The following is an 11,149-nucleotide window of genomic DNA, read 5'->3' on the forward strand; positions in this document are numbered from 1 at the left end:
TCTCACAACACACACAATCAAAAACTAAAATGCATATATACAAGATGTAACACAATCTAGTAGGTCATGCTAAGTTGTTCCCACTGTTGGGAACATGTCACGGATTCTCGTACATGAACTCATGGGTTTTTGTGGGTAACATTTTGTTGGGTAGTGCAAGCCTCGCGAAACGAGTATGGGGTGTGAAGCCCGGAATTTTGGGTAATAATAGGGTAAAAGACTCCGCAGAAAGCGTGGAGCGTGAGCTATAGTAGGTTGAGTCAAAGGGTAGTTTGCCCAAAAATAATGTAAAGAGATAGTAATAGAGTCAGCCCACGGAGGGATTGCGGGCCAAGGGAAAATATAAATAGTGCAAGGATCTATGAGGGAATGTAGTTCTTTTAGAAAGATGGAATGTAATAGGTTCTGAAAGGAAATAGCTTGAAAGCGTCTGTAAGTCCGAGTCAAGGGAGAAGGGTAGAAGGTAGAGGCTCTACAGTTGTGTACGCAAAGGCTTGGTAAGTTCGCAGCTGAGTGCGCGGACCCCTGCATTTGAGTGCACAAGGTGGATTTGGATTTATTGTTGAAGATTGATAATAAAGATAAGTTTCTTCTGAATTCTGCGTTGGTTGCGACTTTACTCTTTTATGATAAATGAACTATTATGATTTCTGCATTTGCTACAGTTGAATACTTGTGATTTGGATTAATCTTGATGCACGAAGTAACCAAAAGTAATAAATGTTTTCTTAAATACCATTTTAATTAGATCAAACCAGTAATAAGTGATTCAATCTGTAATAAATGCAATAAGGGTATTCCAATCTGCACGGATTTGGCATAGCGCGAGGCTGCAGAACAGCGTGCGAACCCCCAACCACATCCAAGACATCCCCAGGGTGCGGAAACCTGGTTCCAGCACCCTCCCTTGCTACCTCGGGTAAGATCTCAGTCCGCGCTTCACTGGCTATTGCCGAAAGGGTCGTAGCTGCAAGATTTGTTTGGCTAAATAATTCTTTCGAACCTAGGTCAAGCCCATATAAGCCAACAAATGGTTCCGTTGCCAGGACCTGGATCTACCTAAGGGGTGTCTAGTGTGAAAGGCGTGGACGCTAGAGGAAAGAGCGTCGAAGGATCAGGATGGTAATTGCGAGCATCATCCAGTTACCAATATTCAAGGGAGCAGGAAGTGAAGATCAAAAAAAATTTTGGTTTGTAAATTCAGTATTGTATGTGTAGCAAATCATGAATGATGATATCAAGAAAGCCATCTTAGTTATCACACTGCAGGACCAAGCGCTAACATGGTATATGAAGTATTCGGGAATCAAACTAAAAGTGGGGATATTGCACATCTAGACGGAGTTAAAAAAGGAGTTCAGCTGGCCAAAATCAGAGTCACAGTCGGTCGTAGGATTCAAAGAAATCACAATGATGCCTGGTGAGACCTCGTGGGATCTGGATCAAAGGTTAAAAAGCACTATTTGCGAAGCCAACATGACCCTGATGGATGCACAACACCGTTCTTGGCTCATCGCATCACTAATGCCATATCTAAAATTGGCTTTGTCACAGCAGAAGATCTCAACCCAAGTAGAAGCACTGGAGGTAGCAATGCGGCTGCACGAAACCTCGGTACAGGACCCAGGGTTGGGAGTTCAGCAAATCCAAGTGCAGGTCCAAAATTTGTGTTGGGAAATATAGAATTTAAAACAAGACCAGGTGCTGGAAGTTCAGGAAGAAGTCCGGTGCATCAAGTGTAGGGGCCAGGGACATGATAAAGACCATTATCTAGTCATGGTGAATTTTGAGGTAACAGGGGGACCAACAACCTCGCGACTTGAGGTACAGACAGGACCGAGTGTGATTTCCCCACTTTGGTGCGTGATTTTCCAGGTAGAGGGAAAGCATGCGACGGAAAACTGCTACCTATTGCCAAACGTATGAAAACATCCTCAACACTTATTTTGTAACTTTTGTATAACAATGGATCATGAGGAAAGAGATTGCTGCATGTTGATGGATCGAACCCCTAAGTATAAGATGTGAATAGAGACATGCGGATAGGATCCGGTTGCACCATTCGTGCATGGGGGATTACTGATACGCTGACAAGGGCATGGAGGATGGGGGCTCGGATGGGGCCATGGACAGTTGATCTGTTATAATTGTGGTGGAAAGGGACATTATGCGCGAGATTGTATGAATCCTACTAGAGCATGTTGTGCGTTATGCTACCAATTTGATCACAATATAGTTAATTTCCCCACGCTACTCACGCAATTAAGGGAGAAAGGAGTGCTCTAGCTAGTCCTACCCAGAATGTCCAGATGAAGGCTAAACCCCACACTGAAGGCCCCAACATAAACATGATGCTCAAAAGCGGTGCAGCTATCGGGGAAGATAAGGGGAAGAAGCCGAAAGAGGATACATGGGTTAGTAAGGCTCCCACAAAACAACCAGAATTTGATTTGGCACAAGCAAAGGAAACCTTTTTGGAGGCTAAGAAAAATTTTGTAAAAGCATAAACTTTGGGTAGTAAGGAGCAACCCAACCTACAACAGGATAATCCCTTGGTAACTGCCTTTTTAGAAACCTGTATGAAGCTCCTGCAGGATGCCAACACGGTGAAAGGGTTACAAGAATTAATAGCTAGATGCACGGGGGCAGATGAACTACGCATAATCTGGAAATTTGGCAAACATGTCTTATGCACCAGACGGGAGATGCAGATGACTACTTAGATTGGCAATTATGAGATGGACCAGGTCATCTTAGATCTAGGTTCCGACACGAATGTCCTTGTGATGCAAGAAAGTGTTCCCTCTGTGGACAGAGGCAACCCCTCTAGCCCTAGAGTGGGTCAAGTCACAAACAAGGACAGATCAACAATAACTTTCCTTAAACAGTCAAAGTTGGAGGCCTACCTAAACCAGTGATCGATGGAGTTCTGCTGCGTTGCTCCAACTTTCCCTTCCTTCTCCTCAACGAGCGATCAACCTGGAACAAAGCAAAGGAAATACAACAAAGCATGTAACCGGATACAACAATGAACTATTTACTCACAAAGTCAAGAAGTCATGAGCTATCAAGTACATTTCATACAATACATAGGAAAACATCGTTGATTGTATTAATAATGAAATAAGAGTAAGCTTACAACCAAAGTCTTGACGTCACAAGCCTTCTCAGAAGGGTCCAACCAGCATGTTCTTCAAGCATTCACTCTTTGAAGATGGATCTCCCAACATACAAGAGCTCTCTCACTCATAAGCTTTACACAAGATTAAGGGCACTTCACAACCTTCCACAAGCTATCAATAATTCCACACCTGCCACACTCACACCAGCTATCTAGCAAACCCACAAAATACTAACAACACTGCTCAACTAGCCAACTATCAGGAACTAGCAATGCATAGCAATGGTGAGAGTTTAAATAGGAGAAGGAGTCTCCATGAAAGGTGGAAAGGAGAGCTTATCATCAAGGAAGGTAGCACAATTGACAGAACTGCCACACCAAGGAAGGAAGGGTGACATAAACTAGGCCAACAACAAAGCCTAGAGTCATCTGGAAGGCCAACTATTGGAAGAAATTCACCCAATCTGGGTCATCGCAGGCACAAAATTGATCTTCAGCGCTGACATCGCAAATGATCAGTGCAGCTAGTCAGATCATCACCGAAGGAAACACATAGCCCCGCGCTGGTGCATAAAATCGGGCCATCGTGGGAATCAGGTGTACTTCCATGCTAGCAGCGTGAATTGACTATTCATGAGCATCTTTCAGTGTGTTTATTAAGACGATAACCGTGATGAGGTAGATACTTTAGGAAAAGTGGGTCAATTGGCATGATCAGAGAGCATTTGTTCAACATGAGCATGTTTGACTTGGACGCATGACACAATGAGAAGACCAAGAGTGAAAGCGGTGATAAATTACTGTGTAACATATGCCCCCTAAAGTATGAAGCTCGAGAGAGTGGGAGGGGTGAAATGCTTTACAAAACCACTGATCTGGAACACCATCTAGAAGGACTTGTATGCAAGTCGAATATCTCTGATAGTGAAGTACATGTAGTCTAGGCATGCACACAGCCATCCAAAAGACATACGAAATAGGTCTGTGGTATGGACACAGCCATCCAGCTAATGAGACCATGATAATGATAAAGGTATGGTCGCAGCCATCCATCAAGACTCAGGCATGGTCGCAGCCATCCATCAATGAGTCATGTAACCAGAAACTAATCCACAGAGCCCAAACGTGTGTGATCTGAGCTCAGGGTCTTGAACCCAACCAACCATAGTACAAATTCTAACATGCGAATAGAGGTGCTGAAGTCGAGCATGATAGAAAGTTGCTTGATTACCGGTTCTCAAGGTACTAGCTAGCACAATCCATGGAGTGTGAAAAAGGAGCTGAGTCAAACACTCATGGAGTCATCCAATCGATGACCAATGATGAAAGTCGATCGTTAGATGCGAAGAACTTGCCATTGGGGCATGCAAGCTCTAAGGTACCAAAGGGGATCTCTATATCGATCTCCTGGATAATGAGCTGAGGTCGACAGGAGACGACCCGTCGGAGGAGGGCCATAATGTTTCCCCCATCAACAACACGAGATAAGGAACAAGTGGTAGATGGTGAAATAGAGTATCAGACAAGGAGACAGAGGTGTAAACTGTAGAAGGATTATACTCTTGAACATGGCGGCGACACGACTCCAGGGGGGGTGGCAACATTCAGGTACCAAAGGATCAGAGGCTTGATGGAAACAACATAGATCAGATGGAATGAGGCTAAATGACAACCCAAACCTATGGAACGCCAAATGACGATGTATGGATGTCCCAACCCGACAAGAAGCAGAAGTGTCGATGTTCAAGAGTGACTAGCTACCATAGACAATCAATGATAAACCCGTTGTTGAATCCAACCTAGTAATAGTTTAACGAGTGCTAGGGAGGAGAAGCTCGAGTCTCGTCATGGTGACGAGCTTGACGTTGTTAGGGTTTAACGAGTCCGACATAGGCAAAACTCGAAGTCTTTTTCATGTTTAGGGAGTTTGAAAAAGACACGGAAAAGAAAACTCCAGGGGGGTCCTTTTTCGTAGATTTGTGTCTCTCGAGCCCGAAAAAGTATAAAACAATACTCGAAAGAACTGCCCGACCATTACGATCGAGGAGTACTTTTCATGATTAGTGACTTCGGCCTAAAAAAGTAGAAAAGCCACCGAAATCATTTCATTTCGTGACCAATAACGAGCTTGAAATGACAAAGGCCCAGACATCTTTTCGTTTTTAAACGGTTAGAAAAGAGCTTAAAGGCGACTGCCTCTTATTTACTTTTAACGAATCAAGAGGAACAACTCGGTGATATTTTCATTTTTCAAGTTGGAAAAGAGCTTAAAGACGACTTCATGGATCAAGTGTACACGAAACTCCACTACCTATAGCTCTGCACAGGAACACGTCACATGTAAACCCATTCGATATAAAATGAAAAATACTCATAAAAATATAGTTGAAAACCAAATTTTAACTTAACCATGCGATTAAAAATGAGGAAAAACCCATATTTATAAAATATAATTTTTTAATTTCCAAAAATTACTATAAAAGGGGGGTTAATCCATTTATTTTTACCATTGTTACTGTTCATTCCACTATGGAACATTTTGGAGCACCAAAGTTGGCAAGCTAATTTCGGCCCCGTTCATCCATCGTTCACCCCGAAACTTCATCCAGGTAGATAAACTTCATCTTGCGCTTCAATTCAATACCTTTTTCATGCATTTTGACCGTTAAATGTGTTAGTTTAGGCAGATTTTTTTGACCGGGTTCCGCCGCTCGGTCATCGCGGTTATACCCATCGAGTCTGCAATGACCAAAAAATTCACACATAACGCACTCTAATCATCGTGGAAAAGTGATGTACTTCTGCGATGATCGCAAAAAATAGAACTAGCGACCTCACGTCATCACGTCTATTTTAAAAACATACGCGATGACGACGCGGAATTTTATTTTTATGCAAATTCGCTTTGAATTTTGCAAAAGAAGTGCTAATTCATTTTTTTCATCATGTAGGCTATAATGGCATTTGTCTGGCAAGAACGAACGCATGATGACAATGATATCCAAGCTTTCGCCGATGTGGGGTGCCGAAACGCATTACGAGCATGCGGATTGCTCAAATTCTTCCTCACTCCACACCTCCATCACAACCTGATTTATTGGAGTTACTGATCCAGGCTTGGAATCCCACAGATAGGAAATTCATCATCCGAGGCTGGGATATTGAGTTTGATGCCACATACATATATTTTTTGACAGGTTTGTCTCATCGTGGCAAGAGGCCCATTCTAGAGGGGCAGCGACCCGGGGGTGATTCTCTGGAGATGTTGATGGCTCAAGTGTTCCCAAGGGATGCAAAACCAAAAGCGGGAAGGTGGCAATCCCAACAGTGGAGGATGTAGTCCTTTGTGCTATGTTATTCATGGTGACACGGGCAACGAGCTCTCAAGCCCAACACGAGGCTTCAAAGACCCATCTCCGGCTAGCTCTCGAATGTCTCAATCCAACAATGTTTAATTGGGCAGACACAGTGACAACGAATATAAAGAGGCAACTTACTCGCTACCGACGGGGAGTGATGAAATAGTTTGGCTATGGGTCCATTTTATTCCTGCTCATGCTGGAGCGGGTGTCGGCACTGCAGTTGTAGGACATGGATTTGGATTTGCCCAGACCACGTGAGACCAGGGCTACACGGTGGGCACACGTCATGCCACGAGGAGGTGGCGGACGACCAGTGTTGTGGGGGACACTGTTTCGAGAGTAGTTAGAGTGCCAAGTGATCTTCATCGAGGATTGACCATACGCTGGCATGGACTTCCACGGAGATCCTGACATGTAGCTACCTGCTGGAGAGCAGTGTAATGATGGTGGTAAGACACTAGATCACATTATTTTTTCATTTTATTTTTTATGATGATTTTATATTTTTTTCATGTATATGTCCTAATAACGAATGCTACGGAATTGCAGATGTGGGACCAGTGAGACCCGTTGGGTTGGCTCTAGAGGCACGGAGGGATGCACAGGGCATCGAAGCACTGGCCTTGGCTCCTCTGGAGGATGACGAGATGGAGACAGTGGCCCAAAACCTTGAGGGCCTGATGGCGGGGATCCCTGATTACATGGGGGTCGAGGAGGTCCCCGTAGCATTGCAGATCCACACAGTAGGAGTGAAACCCAGGGTGCACCGCCTGTTGAGGCGGGTGGCACGAGCGGCGGTGTGCTATAGGGAGCATAACCCACCGCAGTAGATGCCTAGGTTTATTTCTTGTTGATGATTTTTTGAGAGACATGTGTCTCGGATGTATGGAGAACACAGACTCTTTGGACACATACACTTATTTTTTGAGCGCCTCGGTGTGCCACACGAGATATATATATATATATATATATATATATATATATATATATATATATATATATATATATATATATATATACATATATTACACATATTCCTATGGTACTTTATTGTGTTTTACATGCTTCTTATATGCTGTTTTGATTACATGCTATGTAAATGTCTATCTAATACATGGTTTGCCAATGCATTAGTTGACGTATTTAACCTTCGTGGAATGTGTTGATATGTGATGAAATCAAAATTCCTTTCTAACAATTTAACACGTAAATACAACCTTAAAATCCAATGGTCTCTGACGGAATATCGCCCATTGAGCTGGTGGACAACAAGCTGAGAATCCAGGTTCACAACCAATATGAATACCGAGATTAATCACCTCGACTAGTAACTCAATAACAACACTATACTCAGTGACATTGTAACTCAACTAGCTCACCATGAGGATCGTAGATCACCCATGCCGCAGAAGACAAGTTGTGGGTACTGCGGCAGGCACCATTAGCGAAACCAACGTAAGGTGCACTAGACATCTGCATAAGAAGCAAAAAGACACAATAAGCGGAAATCATGCCGACACACCAAGCCAAAACATGAAAAACACACACACGCACAACACACCTGCTAAAAACACACGTATGTACTAATCAGAGTGCATGGAATTCATGCATAATATTTCTTCAAGTAAAGCCCATTCCGAGGCTTATCCAGAGGATTCCCTTCATAATCAATCAGCTCATAGGCCCCTTTCTACAAAACTCGCTTTACAATATAAGGCCCGTGCCACATGGGCTCGAATTTGCCTGCCCCCAGCTTATCATTTACTTGATCGTAGAGCAGGACTAAATCTCCCTCAACAAAAGAATGAGGATGAACAATATGATCGAAGTGAGATTTCACTCGCTTCTTCTATGCTTCAATAGCTAGAGATGCCAGTCGACGAGTCTCGTCTAGCCATTCTAGGTAAAGAAGGCGTTGTTCTACTGGAGTAGTGTCGGGGAGTAATTCGACGGCTAACTTCAAAGAAGGGATCTCACACTCAATGGGAAGGGTAGCCTCTAGTCTGTAACCAATTGGAACGGAGTGAAACCAGTGGCATCCTTCACAAAAGTTCAGTAGGCCCATAAGGCAGAGAACAACATCAAGTGCCAGTTAGACTTGTGCATGCCAATGGTGCATTGAAGCATCGTAACTAGAACCTTGTTGACAACTTCTACTTGGCCATTGGCCTGAGGATAGTATGGAGTCCAGCTATCATGCCACAAGCCTAGCTGGGTTTTTAGCTCAGTCATCATGTGATTATGGAAATGCTTATCGTGATTAGTGACGATAGCCTGAGGAACTCTGAATCGTGAGATAACATGATTAAACAAAAATTGCACCGTTGTGTGACCGTCTTCAGATAGTGTGGGGATCGCCTTGGCCCATTTTGTGAAATAATCAACGACAACGATGATATACCCATGCCCCTCAGTTGAGCAAGGGTTACAGGTCATATAATCAATGCCCCATTTTGCAAAAGGGCCAACGGTAACAACAGGGTGCAATGGAGTGGGAGGCGCACGCATATTCCGCTGGTAGATTTGGCACTCGTGACAGGAGCGGATGGCAAGAATGCAGTCCTTAAAGATGGAGGGCCAAAAGTAACTAGCACGGAGGATCTTTTGAGCAGTAGCATATCCGGACATGTGACCACCACAGGCGCTAGAATGGAAGTCATTTAGAACTCGCATAGCTTCGTTGAACGTTAAACATGGCAAAGAATAGAGTCGGTGCCGAGACAGTACAGGGTGTCCCCAATAATACGATAGGGCTAAGATTGATGGCAAATTCGTCATTGAACATCCTTAGACACATCGGGATGAAAAGAGGATGTCTACAAGTAGACAATGATATCCCCGTACCAGGGATCAAGGGTGCTGATTAAGAACAGGGTTTCGTCCAGAATATGGTCCTATAACCGAGAGGGCACGGTAAGAGATGGCAAAGAGAAAAGCAACTCAGCAAAGACAAGGGATTTCTTAGACTTGGTAGTGGTGAATTCCAAGTCAAACTCTTGGAAGATAACAATCCACTTTGAGTACTTGCCCCCCAGCAACTGACATGACAGGATGTATGTCATCGGGTTGCAATAGGAAATCACTGTCGTAGTGCGCAATAAGATATAATGGCAGAAACGTTGGACAACGCAAATGGCGGCCAATGCCATCTTCTTGAAATGAGCATATTGAAATTCCGTATCTAATAGATAGCGGCTGAGATAATAAATGACATGCTCAGTGTCATCATCATCATATTGAATGAGAACCATGCCAATAGTGGTATCGGCAACGACCAGATACAGAGTGTAGTCACGATGATAATTAGGAGGACGCAAAAATAGAGTAGAAACAAGGAGAACCTTGAGGTGCTCGAAGGACTCTTGAGCAGCGGCATCCCAAAGAAAAGGGGTGTCCTACTTTAATAACTGCATGAAACCTTTGGCCACTTTGGCATAGTTTGAAATGAAGCATCGTAAAAAAATTGGTTTTCCCTGCAAACTCTGCAAATGCTGCGAAGAAGCAGAGGGGGAAGATTTAGAATGGCCTCGACTTTAAGGGGATCCAAATGGATGCCTTCTTAGGAGACGATGAACCTGAGAATTTTGTCGGACTCGACACAGAAAACACACTTATGTGGATTGAGCCGGATGCAGTAGTGTCGACAGTGGAGAAAGATTTCGTGAAGGTGAGTGGGATGGTCCTAGTGTTTAGCTGAATGAGCTGGTAGATCATCCAGGTATGGTTTCACAATGTGTCGAATATCATGGAATGCATAAGACATTATGCGTTGGAAGGTAGCACTGGAATTTTTCAAACCAAAAGGGAGATTTTTGTAGGCGAAAGTGCCCCATGGACAAATAAAGGCGATCTTGTGCTGATCGGCGAGTGCAATATTAATCTGGTTATAACCAGAAAAACTATCCATGAATGAGTACATTTCACTTCCGGCACACTCATCAATGAGCTAGTCAATGAAGGGTGTGGGGTGGTTATCTTTGGGATAGGCTCGATTAATATCACGGTAATCAACACAAACCTTGATGGTGCCCTATTTTTTAGTCACAGGGATGATATTGGAGACCCAATCTGTGAGTGGGATGGGGTAGATGAAACCAGCCTTAAGAAGCTTTTCAACTTCCGCTTTGATAGCTGCAGCCTTTCGCGGGTTCACGGGGTGTAAACGTTGTCGAACAGGCTTAACACCCGAATACGTGGGTATCTCATGCACTACGATGCTAGGATCAATGCCAGGCATTTCTTCGTAAGACCAGGCGAACACATCATAGAATTTGCGAAAAAGATCAATATAGAGCTGAATCTCCTCAGGAGTACAAGTTACTCCAATGTAGATATGCTCGACAATCCCTGATTTAACAGAAATGTCGATTGGCTGGGTTTGCGTGATGTTTCCCATGTTCCCTTCAGAGGACACTTGATAAACTTGAATGGGTGTCTAAAGGGGTTGCGATGGGAGACAAGGAGCAAACCGCTCGAGATAGGTAAGCATTTCTGGTGGGTAGGGAGAAACGAGGAACGATGGTGGTGATCGGACCAAGGGGGTTCCTCGAGAGACATGGTCTCGACGATGGCTTCATCAGAGTGAAATATTTCCTTTAAAGGGTCTGAAGAAGTGTTGTCTCCAAGCCAAGGGGAATGAGTGTACGAGTCAAGAGCTCTGCTTGAA

The sequence above is a fragment of the Pinus tabuliformis genome, chromosome 6, assembly GCF_031772625.1.
Source record: "Pinus tabuliformis cultivar Carrire ecotype Pingquan chromosome 6, CPIR1, whole genome shotgun sequence".
In the NCBI taxonomy this organism is placed as follows: Eukaryota; Viridiplantae; Streptophyta; class Pinopsida; order Pinales; family Pinaceae; genus Pinus; species Pinus tabuliformis.